The sequence below is a fragment of the Panthera onca genome, chromosome C1 (genome assembly GCF_046562875.1).
Source record: "Panthera onca isolate mPanOnc1 chromosome C1, mPanOnc1 haplotype 2, whole genome shotgun sequence".
Lineage (NCBI taxonomy): Eukaryota > Metazoa > Chordata > Mammalia > Carnivora > Felidae > Panthera > Panthera onca.
The window spans coordinates 132261318-132278646 of NC_138346.1; positions in this window are offsets into that span (position 1 = coordinate 132261318).

Consider the following 17329-nt stretch of genomic DNA (forward strand, 5'->3'; position numbering starts at 1 on the left):
TAACAGATTGAACAAATGTAAAAGTATATACCAAAGAAGAAAAAAAATTTAAAGATGGTTTTGAGGTAATCTTTTCCTTATTACAATTATAAAAGGTCCATACTCTTCAACTTAATATAAAATTCTAAGCTTAAGCTTAATTCTTAAGCTTAAGAATATAAAATTCTAAGTAATTTCAGTGATTACTTAGGATCAGCAAATTATGAAAAGACTGTGGTGGCCTTGAATGCTAGACAAAAGCATTTGTATTTAATCAGCTGGCTAATGGCAAAACATGGATTGAGTTTGAAAAGAGAACTGTGGTGACCCAAGCCAGTCAAACTGTCTGTAATGTAGGAAATATTTGTATACACAGCCAATACAGAAGTCACTGATCACATATGGCTACCAAATGTAAAATAGTGATAGTATAAATGAATTTTAAAATTTAAAAATGTCCATCGTCATTTTAAATGAGTGTAATCACTACCATATAAAAAAGTGTTGATCTAAGCTTCAATTTAAAATGGTTAATCTGATAGTTTTTAAATCTAAACTAGCTTAGATTAAAAAATAATTTAAAATGGTTATTTGTTCATTTTTTGTTATAATGTTCAGCTAGAAATAGTAAGTTTGGAGTTTTGGAGGAATTGTATTGGCAGCAAAGGAGAAAGAAATTCAGGAAGACTAAATCTTTATATAAATAGAGACAGATGAGAATTTAGTATTAGAAATATTACATATGAAGTGCTGGAGACACAGTCATTTGAATTGTAAAGATAGATTAAGTCATCCACTTCTTCATGACAGTTGAAGCATGGATATATAGAAGATTACTGTTATCTTCCAAACGTACTAAGAGAGTCTAGGGATAAAACTTTGTTGAAACTTCCATATACAGATCAGAGTTCCAGCTAGAAACAAATGTCATATACAAATGGTATTAGTGGAAGAGTTTAATGAAGAGGCCATTTAAAAAGTTATGTGAAGGATAAGGGTATAGCAACAAAGAAAGGAGAGGTTTTAGAGGGGTGTCTTTGTCTTTACCACTCTTGGGCCTGATAGGACAAATGAAGGGTGGCATTGCCAGAATCCGGAGAGAGCAACAGCTAGAGTTAGAAGCAAGGGTTGCTGGAAAGTAACATATGACTTAAAACAGAACCACTAACAATCCTTATAATGGCAGAGACTTCAATGAGATAATAAATGCTTTGGCCACTTCCTTCCTTCAATTGTCTATTAGTATCTATTATTGAATAAATCCAATCAGGTGATAGGGAGCAAGAGGGTCAGTGTGGCCCACAGGGTAGTTCCCTGCTCAAAAATAGAAAAACAAGACAAGTGAATGGACTTAGGATGGCTGATATAGAAAATAAAATACACTATGTTTAAGTGGTAAGACAGGGGAAACAGAGAACATAGAAATGCTTTGACAAACAAGAAAAGTCTATGTGTGAGTTATCATTGATCCATTTATTTAATTTTTTTTTTAACATTTATTTATTTTTGAGACAGAGAGAGACAGAGCATGAACAGGGGAGGGTCAGAGAGAGGGAGACACAGAATCCGAAACAGGCTCCAGGCTCCGAGCTGTCAGCACAGAGCCCGACGCGGGGCTGGAACTCACAGCCCTCACGGACCGCGAGATCATGACCTGAGCCTAAGTCGGCCACTCAACCGACTGAGCCACCCAGGCGCCCCTGATCCATTTATTTAAAAAAAAAAAAAAAATGTATCCAGGGGTGCCTGGGTGGCCCAGTCAGGTAAGCCACTAATTCTTGGTCTTGGTTTTGGCTTGGGTCATGATCTCACAGTTTGTGGGTTTGAGCCCCATATTGAGCTCCGTGCTGGCAGCGTGGGGTCTGCTTGGTATTCTCTCTCTCCCCCTCTTTCTCTGGCCCTTCCCTGCTTGTGTGCACTCTATCTCTCTAAAAATAAATAAATAAATAAACTTAAAAAAAAAATGTATCCAGAGTCTTCTATCTGCTAAGTACAAGTTGAAATAATTAAAATCTGTAAAAACGTCATTGAAGATAATGGCTTCGAAAACATCAATGAGTTTGGTAATTTGGAAGTCACTAATAACTTTTAATTTTTTGTAAATGTTTATTTATTTTTGGGACAGAGATAGACAGAGCATGAATGGCGGAAGGTCAGAGAGAGAGGAAGACACAGAATCCGAAGCAGGCTCCAGGCTCCGAGCTGTCAGCATAGAGCCCGATGCGGGGCTTGAACTCACGAACCGTGACATCATGACCTGAGCCGAAGTTGGACGCTTAACCGGCTGAGCCACCCAGGCACCCCAGTCACTAATAACTTTTAAAAGAATGATTTCAATACTATTTTTGGACACAAGCAACACTGTAAAGCACAGTTTCTTTATAAAGACAAATGAGGGGTGCCTGGGTGTAATGTAATGTAATGTAATGTAATGACTCTAAGAAGCAATGAATAGTCTTAGACAGAAGGTTAAAGCCAGTGGGACAGCAGTGTGGTTGTTATGAGATCTTGTCACTTTTTTGTGGGTGCTTTCCTTAGTAAAAAAAAATTAGAACTTACATATTATGACGATGCTGATATAAAGATGAATATAAATTAGGCTAGATTCATGGTTATATATTATTATTATATTCATTTTCTTCTGATTTTAAAAGTTATTAAAATGAAAATGCAAAGAATGAAGGAATTTATTAAATAATGTGGTGAGCACAGTGTAAGTGACCCCCAGTGAGCCACACTTTAGTACATTCCCCTTCCCTGGAGTGCAGGTGGAATCTGACAAAGATAATGGGATGTCACTCCCATGACTGTATTTGTTGTGTAAGACTTCTAGCCACTGGAGAGATTCTCCTGATGGCTTTGAAGAAGCAAACTTCCATGTGGTGACAGGGTCTGTGGGAGGACCACATGGCAGGGAACTATGGGCAGTCTCCAGAACCTGACAGTGGCCAATGTCAGTAAAAAAAATCCAGGGACTCAGTTATAGAGTCACAAGGAATTGAATCCTGACAACAACCTAAGTGAACTTGGAAGAATATTCTTCCCCAGCTAAGTCAGCAGAAAAAAAATACAGGCTGGCCCATACCTTGGCTATAGCCTTAAAGGTCAGGAGCAGAGTCCAGCTAAGCCATGTCAGGACTCTTGGTTTATGAAACTGTGAGACAAAAATGTATATTGTTTTAAGCTAGTAAGTTTTGGTCATTCATTATGCAACAAAATAAAATATATAAATAAGAAATCATAGGTATAAAAAATAATTTGGGAAATGGTAACACTCAGATATTTAAATAAAAATTCACCAACACACAGGTGATGAACAGAATAAATACTAGATACAAAACAGCTGAAAAAAGAGTTAGTTAATTGGAGACTAAATATAAATAGTCTGAAATTAAGCATGTAGAGATACAAATGAAAGTATATATAACAAATGGTGCAGAGATACTGTGGTTAGAATGAATCGCTCTGCCACAGAGTTAAAGAAGTAATTGAGGGAGGGAATACTGATAACAAGGGAAAGGAGTATTTGGAGATTACCTGAAGGTGAAGGAATATTATGATCGAATATCTTCTAGTACCAAATATATTTGAGTTCTTCAACTAAAAGCATTACCAAGTTACATTAGCTGAGTTCAGTAAATTTTAGAAAAATTACCACTTAGCCATCGCATACTGAAATTACAGAACATCAAATATAAAGATGAATATGAAAATTAGTCAAAGAGAAAAGACAGATCTCCTGCAACAATATGACAATCAAATTAATATAGAGATGTTTTATAAACAGGAATGAATCAATAAACATTGGAGTCATAGCTTTAAAGTGAAGTGGAAAATAACATTAAATTGGAAGGCAATTATTCTCTACTGTCATTTAGGTGGAAGGATACATTGTCAACATTTGTGGAAACGATGCAGAAATTTACTACCTAGAGCCTCTGTGAAAGGGCTACTAAAGACTATCATTCATTAAGATGAAAAATTAATTCAGTAGAAAAATTAAGAGGCACCTGCGTTGCTCAGTCAGTTAAGTGCCAGACTCTTGATTTTGTCTAGTCATGATCTCAGGGTCATGAGATCGAGCCCTGCATGCTGCTCCTCCATGTGGGATGTGGAGCCTGCTTGAGACTCTCTCCTTCTGCTTCCCTCCCCCCTATTCTGTCTCTCTTTCTCTCTCTCAAAAAAAAAAAAAAAGAAAGAAAGAAAGAAAAAAAATTAATTCAGAAATAAAAAAGTGAGGAGAAGCTATGGTGAACAAAGAATTCACATAGCAAATCAGGAGATATTAAAATTTATAGTGAATATTAAATAAAAAATAATAAAATTGCAAATTTCCTATTCAAAATAAACTGGAATTAAAAATATAGATATAAATAACACAGCAAAGGGAGACAGAAGTTCAAAGAGAAATCATTCCATTTTGATTTTCTTTCTTATTCTATAAAAGGCCAAAGATTCTAATTAATTTTAAATAGAGATGAACATTTTTATGCTAAAATGTTAAATGTGCTATGGGTCCTCTCATACACAAAAGTGTATGTTTTATGAACCATTGAAAAAAGGTCTATATGAAAAAGACTTTATCAATTCTGAAAAATCAAGAAATTGAAAAAAGTAACAAAAACACGGCAAATAAAACATGATTTAGGGTGATAATAAGGGCCAATCCCAATAATCACTACAGTCACACGTGATCTATTAAAAATCAGAGAGCTTCCCTTGAAACTATGTACTGTGTTAAGTAATAGAACTAAGAATAACTTCACAGAGTAAGTGGAAATTAATGGATTGAGGGAGACACACTGAAAAATAGCAACTTCCTCCCCAATTCTTGTGTTTCAAGATCTATATTAAAAATATAAACCAAGGTCAAAATTTTTAAGTAAGAAGTTCATACTAAGAGTATACAAGTACTATTTTAAGAGTCATAAATACATATGGAAATAAAATATAGTCAAATTATAAAGAAAAAATACATATTAACAAAACCCACACATTTATGAGAAATTCACAATTCCAAAATTATAATTAAAAAAACACATCATCCCTGCCAAAAATTATTTAGTATATAAAAGATTGGTATGACATAATTTAAATGTTATCATGTGCCTATGAACTACATCAACAGATTTAGGAATATTATTTATGATACTATTCTTGAATCCCAGCACTATTCAGTGATGAGGATGTCAAATCTATAAAGCACATCTTGCATTTTATAGGATTGAGAAGTAGATATATTTTCTTACAGGTGTACTTATAGCCAATCAATATTTTAACACTGACCATTATCAATTTCCATATACTATAGCAATTTAAGAAGAATAAAACTGAAGGAGTCTACTTAATTAAAGATAATAATTTCTGAATTTAAGCCTGAATATTTATTATCCAATGCCATTACACAATCTTCCTAACTGAAATAATTAATTGCATTATCAATTCTTTTAAAGGCAAAGATAGTAGTGTTTCAAGTGTGTTTATTTTTGCCATACATTAGACTCAACTTCTCAGGGACAACTTAGGACCTTAGCAAACAAACTGTCAATATGTGAATAGTGCTCATGCGATAGATTTTTGAGACAAAATTTAAACATTTTAGTGGTAACACAAATGTACAAACATCTTTATATTCCATTGTATCATCAGCCCTAGAGATGGAAGAGATCTTTGTGGGAGATATGAACTTTACCAGCTAGCTGCTTCTGTATTTTTTTCAGCAATATGGGAAATTAAAAAAAAAAACTTGTTAGGATTTATATTACATAAGGGAAATTTAAATATGTGCTCTATAGAAGTAACCCCTGAAATTCCTACCACTTAAATGACCCAGGAGATCTCTATTTCAACAGAAGAATCCAAGTATTTAGAAAAGAGATGACATCATCTATTATATTAACAGAACATTAACATATTAACATATTTTCAATAAACTAGTCAGATGAGTTAGCCAATCATATTTCAGGCAAAGTAGATATATTAGTTTCAATGCAATGGAAGTAATGCAATTACCATATTATGTGAACACAAGTCATAATGAGTTGAGGAAATCATCTATGAAAAAAAGCAAATGACTCCATAGGGGCAAAATGATTAAAATGAAAATAGTAAAAAGAAAGATAGCAATCAATAATGATATTATATACTGTTTTGAGTGCTTACCTTCAGTGGGTGATTAACTTATTTTGTTACTAATAATTATCACATAATCTTAAATAATACCTTAAGACTTTTTACCCACACATATACGGTCAATTAACGTATGAAAAAGGAGCCAGAAATACACAAAGGGGAAAGGGCAGTCTCTTCAACAAATGATGTTTGGAAAATTGGACAGCCAAATGCAAAAAAATGAAATTGGACCACTGTCTTATACCATATACAAAATTCAACTCAAAATGGATTAAAGACTTGAATGTTAAACCTGAAATCATAAAACTCCCAGAAGAAAACATAACTGGTAAACTTCTTTACATTGGTCTTAGTAATGTTTCTTTATCTGACTTCAAAGGCAAGAGAAACAAAGCAAAATAAACAAGTGGGCTTACAACAAACTAAAAAGCTTCTGCACAGCAAAGAAAGCCATCAACAAAACGAAAAGACAACCTACTGAATGGGAGAAAATATTTGTAAAGTATATACCTGCTAATGGGCTAACACTTAAATATACAAAGAACTCATACAACTCAATGACAACAACAACAACAAAACCCCGCAAACAACTCAATTAAAAAATGGGCAGAAGATCTAAGTAGATATTTTTCCAACGAAGACATACAGAGGACCAACAAGCACATAAAAAGATGTTCAACATCACCAATCCTCAGAGAAATGTAAATCAGAACCACAATCCGATAAAACCTCACACTTGTTAGAATGACTATTTTCAAAAAGACAAAAGAAATAAGTGTTGGCAAGATATGGAGAAAAAAATGTAAATACGTGCAGCTGCTATGGAAAACAGTATGGAGATTCCTTAAAAAATTACAAGTAGAACCACAATCTGATCCAGCAATTCCACTTCTGGGCATTTACACAAAGAAAATGAAAGCGCTAATTTGAAGAGATATATGCACCCCTATGTTCATCCCGGCATTATTTACTATAGCCAAGATATATAGCCTAAGTGTCCACTGATGGATGAGTAGATAAAGAAACTGTGGTATCTATCTATCTATCTATCTATCTATCTATCTATCTATCTTCTACCTATCTAACATTCCTGAAAAAGAATGAAATCTTGCTATCTGCAACAGCATGAGTGGAACTTGAGGGACTTATCTGAAGTCAAATAAGTCAGAGAAAGACAAATACCATATGATCTCACTAATACAAGGAATAAAAAAACCAAAAACCAAAAACCAAACCCAGACTCATACATACAGAAAAAAATTGGTGGTTGCCAGAGATGGAGGGTGAACAATGGAAGAAATGGGTCAAGGGGGTCAAAAAAGTACAAATTTCTAGTTTTAAAATAAATTAAGTCATGTAGAAGAAATGTACAGCATAGTAACCATAGTTAATAATACTGCATTGTACATTTGAAAGTTGCTAATAGAGTAAATCTTAAATGTTCTCATTACAAGAAAAAACTTTTTGTAATTACATAAGGTGACAGATGTTAACTAGATTTATCGTAGTGATCATTTTGCAATGTATTTAAATATTGAATCTGAAACTAAAAGTGTTATATGTCAATTATACTTCAATTAAAAATATGAGATTATAAACATAAAAAAATGTTTTTACTCCAAAATATAGTTGAAGAAATTAAAGGTTAGAAATTATTGCCAAGGATTATGGGGAGGGAAATTGAGGAAACTGGGATTCTGAACCACATACACTTGATTTCAAAGCCTGAACTGTTTTCAAGAATACCTTGTCTCTGAAGAAATTGATGATGAATATAACATACAATTTAGTTGGTGTGTTAAAAAAAAAAAAGGGCTGAGTGGAATTTAATCACCAGGTCTTACGAGCTGTGTTAGTCTGATGAGAAACTGCTGTCATCTTTTCCAAAGTTTCTTGGAAATAAATGTTTTCTGAGGCATAAGATGAGATGTAATAACTTAATAATAAATATTTTAAAAAATTGATTGACGATGTTTATTTTGGTTATTATTAATTTGCTAACCATTCTATGTTGAGGAGGAGAAAGAAAAAACAAGCATAAGAGAGAGAAAACCTTACACAAACTATCCACTGTAGAGCTAACTGCTGGATTAGGTGAGTGCATAGATTCCTTTTATTTCAAGTTCCTATACTTATCAGTGAGGGCCAGACTGGTCCTTCATAGGATTCCTAATTTCTAAAGTCTTAATTATTCACACTTGTATTACGACGAAATATTTTATAGGTACAAATATTTGTTAATGTGATGAGGGTGGTAGTGTGTGTGTCTATAGATATAGTTCTTTACATTTCAACCAAGACTATGTGATACACCTACTGAACATGAATAATTCACATGAGGACTATATGTCTATTTTCTTTGTATTTGTACAACAATTTAGTTCCTTTTGGTGACACCAATAAGTCAACATGGAGAGGCTCTGCCTTCTTAGTTGCTCCTCTGAGGAAGCAAACCCTTCTAACTTTAAAGGACAATGTATTCATCTGGAATTCTTTTCATTTATTATTTAAATACTCCCCTAGAACAATCCATATATCCCTTTATTTGATAAAATATCAGGTTAAGAATAGCTGGGGAGTAATTTTTTACATCAGCCTGAATAATTGTGGGAAGACAGTGTGACAGCAGAAGTTTAAATGATACATCTAAATTACTGTCCTTTAGAGAACTGCAGGAGGAATTTAAATAACAAAACAGGCAACAACCTAAATATTGTCAGCTAAGCAGAAGCCTCCCTCAGTGCCTCTGATCTCCTGCTGAGAATTCTCTTGTTATGGGTCTCAGACTAGTTTCCCAATGACAAACTTCAGATTTTAAACTATTCATTTTTCTTATAATTGCATTACTCTATAGGACCATTAAAATAATTAAAAGGGCAAATGAAGAATGTTATATGAAGCAAAAAGAAGGTAATTGGTTTTTAACAGGAAAATTTGTGGTAATGCAGAAACTAGGTATTCAAGGCAAGGCAGAAAAAAACATGAAGTTACCTATGTAAAAATAGCAAATTATAAAAAATACTATTTAGATATACTGCATTTACAGTAGAGAAGTGTATTAGTTAAGAGAAGAAGGTAAGCCATGTTAATTTCTTCTGGCTCTACTTCCTATCATAATCTCTGCCTCTCTCTACTGTGGGTTTCTGGGTTTTTTTTCCCCCCTGTTGCATACATCCAGATTTATGCACACCACTGCAGTCTTGGGTCATACTGGAGATTGGCATATTTATTGACAAATTACTGAAAAACCATAATACACCAAGAAAACAACACAGGCAATTTCTTCGTCTTGTACCTTTATTTATGATGGATCTTTTATTTGTTTGGTTTGGCTTTGGTTTGTTTGTATATGATGAAATAGCATAATAACCATCATTTGGGGGAAATACAAATGTAAAGCAGAGGCTGCTTCAACAGGCTGATAGTAAAGCGGTACCGATAAATGTGCAATCACTACTTTTCTTGGACACAGCCTGTAATTTACCTCTATACAAAATTGTTACACACACACACACACACACACACACCAGCAATAGCCTCATTATCAGAAACACTAACTACTTCTTAAGATCTTTATGAAATTCATAATGCGAGTATCAGAGTAAGTCCATCCCAGGAAAGGACTGTCACTTATGTTTCAGACTTGGCTCTTTATCTCAGGTTGTTCTCCTCTGATTAGTTTCATGACAATGAACACACAACTATAAGCTCATCACTTGCATGTGTTGTGAGGGAAGGGGGCCCTAGCCAGTGGCAAGTGCTGGAATCAACAACAGTCAGTTGCAGGATATACTAAATGAGGGTAAATGCTTATATGCAGATCTCCTACTTTTCTGGGAGAGAGAACATCTCAGGCAGTAAGCTTAGTGATCATCAAGACCAGAGAGTATAGGATTGCTATCAAGCACCTCAAGATTTTTTCTCCTTCTAAGGTTTGGTGGGTGTAATGGTCAATACCAGAAGGAATCAGCTGTTTTATTCTCTACTTCAGTCTATCCAATCATACCTATTCAAAATTATAAACCAAATCTTACATCATCCTAGCTAATTTTTCAGATGTTCTCATTTCCCAGGTGTTTTTTAAGAACTTCATTTTTTCTGGAGCAGTTTCAGGTACACAGTACAACTGAGAGGAAGGTACAGAGACTTGAACTGACACTGACATCCCATTATCATCCAAAGGCATAATTTATATAGTTTATACTGTTACAGTATGGTACAGAGTATTTCCACAGCCCTGAAAATCTTCTGTGCTTTGCCTATTCATCCCTGGCAACCAATGATCTTTACTGTCTAGATAGGTTTACCTTTTACAGAATATTATGAAGTATGAATCATACAGTCCATATTATTTCTATAAAAAATATTTTCCTACACTGTCTTCATAATCCTATTCTTTTATGCATCCACCCTAGAGCCACCATCATGAATTTGAATGTAAAAATCCATTTAAATATTTATATGTGTCTATGAATAAATAGATCTAATTTTTTATAAAATGCTCATAAGTGGTATTTTCTCATAACTTGCTTTTTTTTCATGTAACACTATTCACTTTGAAAACTATCCAGAATGAATAAATGAATATCCAAAATTTATTTAACTAGTCTCATTCTAACGGATATTTAGATTCTTTTCAAAGTTTATGATTACTAAAAAAACTGGAATGAGCATCTTTATGTTTCCTTATTTAAATCCATCAAATATCTCTAGCATATATTAATAATTTGAATTAGTGTATATGGGTTTGCACAGCTGCAAAATAACACTCCAAGGTGGTAAAGTGATATTTTTCAAAACAATTTACTCTCACAATTTTCAATAGATCTTATTTTCAAAAGGTTTTTATCCCCCATATAAATTTTCTACTTTTTTCCTTTGCTCATTTTTTGATTGAGTTGTAGATTTTTCTTACATCTTTTATCAGATTTTTAAAATGTGGATGTTAATCTTTAGCCTGCAGGTGGGGATATTACTCATAATAATATCTTATTTATTTTTGTATTCTTTATTAATTTTCGATCACTCTGCTATAGAGCTATCTATTTGTTTCAGAAAATCACCTTTTGAAATTGTTGGTCCCTATTTTATTCCACTTCAGTATTTTTATTACTGCCTTTTGTTTTTATAAGGTTAGTAATAATTATTTTATGACTTGAAAACTGAGCTCATTTTAAATATTATTTTTTAATTGATGGATTAAAATTATAATTATAAAGTTTCTTTTAAGTTCTGTTACATCACATCATAAGACACAAGCTTATATGTCATATAATGTCTTTCCTGTCATTTGCTAAATATTGCAGTGTCCAGTCTAATTTTCTATTAATCCATGAGGTATTTAGATTTTAATACTTTCTTATTATATTGGATTCTGAGTCAGAGAATATGTCTTTCAAATTGTATCTTACTTTATAGTCTATCTCATGGCTTTATTGTATCAGTGTTCAATGTATACTATTTTTTGAATGAAAGGTTCTAAAATATATTTTAGGCTAATTTTATTCATTATGTTGTTAAAATCCTCTGAATCCCTGGAAAAGCTGACAGTTTCATCTATCAGTTTTCTATTGAGCTCTTTTAAAATCTATCACCATTTTTTTATAGTTCTTTCAGTTTGTGGGATGTGGTTTATCTATTTCATGTCTTTCTTTTAGGTGAATAGAAGTTTATAACATAATATCTTTTTTACTGGCTGTCTTATTTTGTGGTACTCCTCTGCATCCCTATGAATTCCTTTCCACTTAAGTGCTAAGAGTTTATGTTTATGGGATTGTTAGACCAACTTTCATCGATTTAAGTTCATTCTTGCCACTTCAGTAACTGGTCAATTTGTACTAATTTGCTGAACGGTCCACTAGCCAAATGACCATTTCTCTGAACTTTCTTATTTCATCTAACAATGTGGTTTCAGGTAACCAGCTTTCATTTTTTTCTTCATGATGGAATGTAAAAGAGTGTTCAATTTATCTATGTTGGCTTGCTCCTGCTGCCAGAAATCCGGGGGCACAGAGAGGAAAGGATTAAAAAAGTATGCAGCAAAGTTAGGTACAACAATGGTACTAATCAAAATTACCTTTTGATTATTTTTACATTTTTCTTCAACATATACCTTTTTATAAGTAGAACATAATCATAAGACTTTTCATATTAACTACATCTGGAAAATATTTTCATAAGTGTACTCATAAATTTGTATCTTTATGAGAATGGTATAATATTGTGCTCCTCAATCCCACATCTCTTCTCTCCAGTCTTTCCCAGTGATAGCACTAGAAATTGTGTAGAAACCAGTGTAGACAAATAATGTGTAGTTACAATGCTTCCTAGTAAAGGCAAAGGGAATCTGGTCAACTATACACAACGTTTGAAAGTAAAATTGCAGAATACCTGAGTCATTCATTCAGCAGATTGATTGTCTAAAAATTATCTACTTGGAGATTTGTCAAATTCTACCTTTCTTTGATTTTTAATTGCCCACGTATTTTTCAGTTATTTATTGTTTAGCCTTTATCTTTTATTGAAATTACATAAATAACTTAAATAACTTACTGCATTTTTATAAATTTGGTATTTGATAAAGCTGGGCATAATTCAATGAGAAAGTAAATTCAGTGGTAGATAACCTGCCACATTTAGAAAAATATGAATTTCAATCTCTATGTCGCTACATTTATAAATTTTCAATTAGATTAAACAAATGTTAAAAAACAATAATTTTAGAAAACTCCAAGACATTTCACATAATTGTTTGGGAATCTTAATCAAATTGACAACTCTAGATGTTAACATGATCTGACAGACTCTAAAAATATTTTGAAATATATTAGATACCAAAGGTAACTAAAACAAAACCAATAAATAATCAGTAAAATACAGACATAATTATTTGAAGCACTAAAGACAGTCACTGAACTAAAACTATAATATTAGAAAGAGCTCTTAAAATTGACCAAGAAGATATAGAGTTACCTTAAATGCATACTGTTAACTGAAAAAAGTGAATCCAAAACAGCTACATACTGTATGATTCCAGTTATACGACATTCTGGAAAGGGAAAAACTATGGAGATAGTAAAAATAACAGAGGCTGTCAGGGCTTCAGAGGAGGGAGGGAGGAATGAATAAGTGGAGTGCAGGGGAATTTTAGGGCAATGAAAGTATTCTGTATGATATTGTAATGGTGGATACATGTCATTATGTCTATGTCAAAACACATAGCGTTTACAACACAGAGTGAACCCCTTGAAGTCTTGGGGTCAACTCTGACTTCTCTTGTTTCCTTGCCCATCTCTCTAAATGCTATCAATCCTTTGATGCCTAATTGATCCATTTTTTTTTCTTTTGTTGCTCATGCTTTTGCTATGAAATCAAGAATTCACTGCCAAATTTGAGGTCATGAAGATTTACTTGTCTTTTCTTTCAAATAGCCTTATAAATTTTTCCTCTTATACTAGATTGTTGATGCATTTTGAATTAATTATTATATATGGAATTAGGTAAGCACTCAACTTCATTTTTCTGCATGCAGGTATCCAGTTTCCCTAGCATCATATGTTGATAAGTCTATTCTTTCTTCATTGCATGGGCTTGGTATTCGTCAATTGGCCATACGTATTTGGGTTTATTTCTGTACTGTCAAGTCCTTTCAATTGGTCTATATATCTATCCTTATGCCAGTACCACACTGTTCTGATTACTGCAGCTTTGTTGTGAGTTTTGCAATTGGGAAGTGTAATTTCTCCAAATTTGTTTTTGTTTTTTTCAATATTATTTCAGCTATTTGGGGCCCATTGAAGTTTCACATGAATTTGACTACTGGGTTTTCCATTTCTGTTAAAAGGCAACTAGGATGTATATCAAGATTTGTGTCCATTTTATCTGGCATATATAATTTGTTGTTTCACAATTGATTATAATATTCTCTTATGATCCTTTTAGTTTCTATAAGGTGGAGAGTAATTTTCCCTTTTTTATTTCTGGTTTTAGTTATTTGGGTCTTTTATTTCTTTTCTTTTCTTTTTCTTTCTTTCTTTCTTTCTTTCTTTCTTTCTTTCTTTCTTTCTTTCTTTCTCCATTAGTGAATTTGGCTAAAGACTTGTTCATTTTCACGATCAACATTTCCCAACAGAACAGTACATTGTTACAACTGATGAGCCTATATTAACACATTATAATCACCTAAAGTCCATAGTTTATATTAGGTTCATTCTTGATGTTGTACATTCCATGAGTTTGGACAAATATATAAAGACATGTATCCATCATTATGGTATGTGTATCATACCATAATGTATTATGGTATGACTCATACCAATGACTCATATTATCACTGCCCTAAAATATCTCTGTGCTCTGCCTATTATCCTCCCCCCATACACAGCCCCAACCCCTGGCTACCACTGGTCTTTTTACTGTCTCCATACTTTTGCCTTTTCCAGACTGTCACATAGTTGGAGTCGTATGACAGCCTTTTCAGATTTGCTTTTTTCTTTTAGTAATATGCATTTAAAGTTTCTCCATGTATTTTTATGGATTGACAGCTTTGTTTTTAACACTGAGTAATATTCCATCATCTGGATTCATTGTAGATTATTTCTCCTTTTACCTACTGAATAACCTTTCAGTTAATGCCAAGTTTTGGCAATTATAAATAAAACTGCCATAAAACATCCATGTTTAGATTTCTGTGTGGACATGTTTTCAAGTCCTTTGGATAAAAACATCAAGGGCAGTGATTATTGGATCATATGGTATGAGTCCATTTGGTGTTCTAAGAAACTACTAAACTATCTTTCAAAGTGGTTGTATCATTTTGCATTCCATCAAAATTCCTGTTGCTCCACATCCTTACCAGCATTTGGTGTTGTCAGTGTTCCAGATTTTGGTCATTCTACTCAGTATGTAGTAGTAAGTATCTCTAGTTCTAATTTGCATTTCTCTAATGTCATATGGTATAGAGTATTTTTACATATGCTTATATGATATCTGTATAACTTTTTTTTGGTGGGGTGTCTGTTAAGGTCTTTGGCCCATTTTTTATTAGGTTGTTTGTCTTCTTATTGTTGAGTTGTAAGAGTTTTTTGTATATTTTGGTTAATAGTCCTGTAGCAGATGCGTCTTTAGCAAATATGTTCTTCCAGTTTGTGGCTTGTCTTCTCATTCTCTTAATTCTCTTCAGGCAGTTCTTGCCAGCTCAATAGTTTTGGTGAAGGAATTGATTCCTGGGGCTTCCTATTTGTTGTCTTTCACAATGTTATCTTCCCATATTCTCATTTTCTTTCTTTGCTAATGAAAAACTCATTTTTTTAATGGTCTATACCATTCTCATTGTCCTACTTGTATTATTTTTAATAGTATGAAGTTTGGGGAAAAAGAAGACACTTAGCTATTTGTTTAGTATCCAATTATTTTATAGAAACACTTGCTATCTTAGCTGCAAAACACTCTCTGCAGCTACTGTTCTTTATTTTATCACTGTTTGTATTGCCTCTTAAAACCTACGAAAAAAAAGTTAATTATACCTTTTCACAACTGGGAAACAACTTTGGGTCTTAGTTGGAAGAAAAATGCATTGGAGCCAATTGAAGAAAAGAAAAAGGGCACTTTTTATTTTCAGAACTGCTCCTGGTCACTGGTCTTATATAGTTTACACTTCTTCAAGACCTGAACAAGCCCTCCAGCTATTCCTGGATTTCTGTATCTAATTTCAAAGCCTGCTTCCAACTGAAGCAAAGAGATTTAGACTTAAAAGATTCCCACTGGTGAGGGCTGGCCTCTGTTTAGTTCCTTAGAGACTTTTCTTCCCAATCATATGGGTTATGTGAATATTGTACTTGCTTGTATCTTAGAATATCACAAAAAGCTAATAACAGAAAATATTCTAGAAATTACAAGTTCAAAAATTTTGAAGCAGGGGAGTCACTTATTTTCACATAGAATTTACAAATACATGTTTATGTGTAAGTATTTTAAGTTTGTGTGGTAGTGTGTGTGTGTATGTGTATGTGTGTGTGTGTGTGTGTGTGTGTGTCTGTGTGTGTGTCTGTGTATAAAAATAGGACCCTTCAGATGACAAAAGAGCTCCATCCACTCACTCTCCTTATCCACTTAGTCCTTTCAGTCAAGTCTGGAGATTCTTTTGTATAACCTTTTAACAAGTCTAAACACAATTGAAACTACTTACATAATTTGATATCTACTTGGGTAGTTTAGGAAACTAATATACAAAAGGTAGTAAGTTAACTTATTCAAGATCGCAAATGCAATAACAAATGAATGATATATACATTCTAGGCATATTGACCATTCTAGTTTTGCTGCTGTTATCTTTATATAGTTCTTGGTTGAACTAATTACCTGCAGTCTACTTTGGAATACTAATCTCAATCATCTGAAATGATGTGAGAAATGTTATGTATGTATACATAATCAAAATATTAGCTTCAGGCAAGGTTTGTGGACTATAAGTAACAGAATTCAAGCAAAGGTAAGGAAGGAAAACATATTGAAATATCTCTCATAATTCAAATATAATAGAGTCTCACAAATGACAAGAACTAGAAAATCATCAGAAAGCCAGAACCCAAGCTTTTTTCTCTTTAAGGATTATGTTTTTATTTCTACTTTATTATTTCTCCCAGCATTCATGATGTAATTCTTCTCCTTATACATGGGAAAAATGTAAGCAGAACATAGTGTCTGGTAACAGTCCCACTAGTTTTTATCATCAATTTCTGCAATCTATCCCAAACCAATTTCAAATTTCCAAAAGAAAGAATCTGATTTGGACTGGCTCAGATGAGATAACTTCCATGCTCAATGAATTGCAGCTAGGGAGTTTGCTGTAAGGTCTAAACAAGATAGTTCATCGAAAATTCATAGTTTGCTGTCTGGTAAAAAGTAAACATTGGGGATGAGGGTGGAAAATGAATAGAGAAAGAATAGGATTTTTAGAGCAGTGGAAATACTCTGTATAAAATTATAATAACTTTTCATTATACATTTGTTCAATCCATAAAATATATAACACCAAGAGTGAACCTTAAGGTAAACTATAGGCTTGGTGTGATTATGATGTAAATCTAGGTCTATCCTCGGTAAAAAAAAATATAATAATGTACCATTCTGGTGAACGATGTTGATAACAAGAGGAGGTCATGCTTCTGTGGGGGCAGAAGCTGTAAAGGAAAAATCTGTACCTTCCTCTTAATTTTGT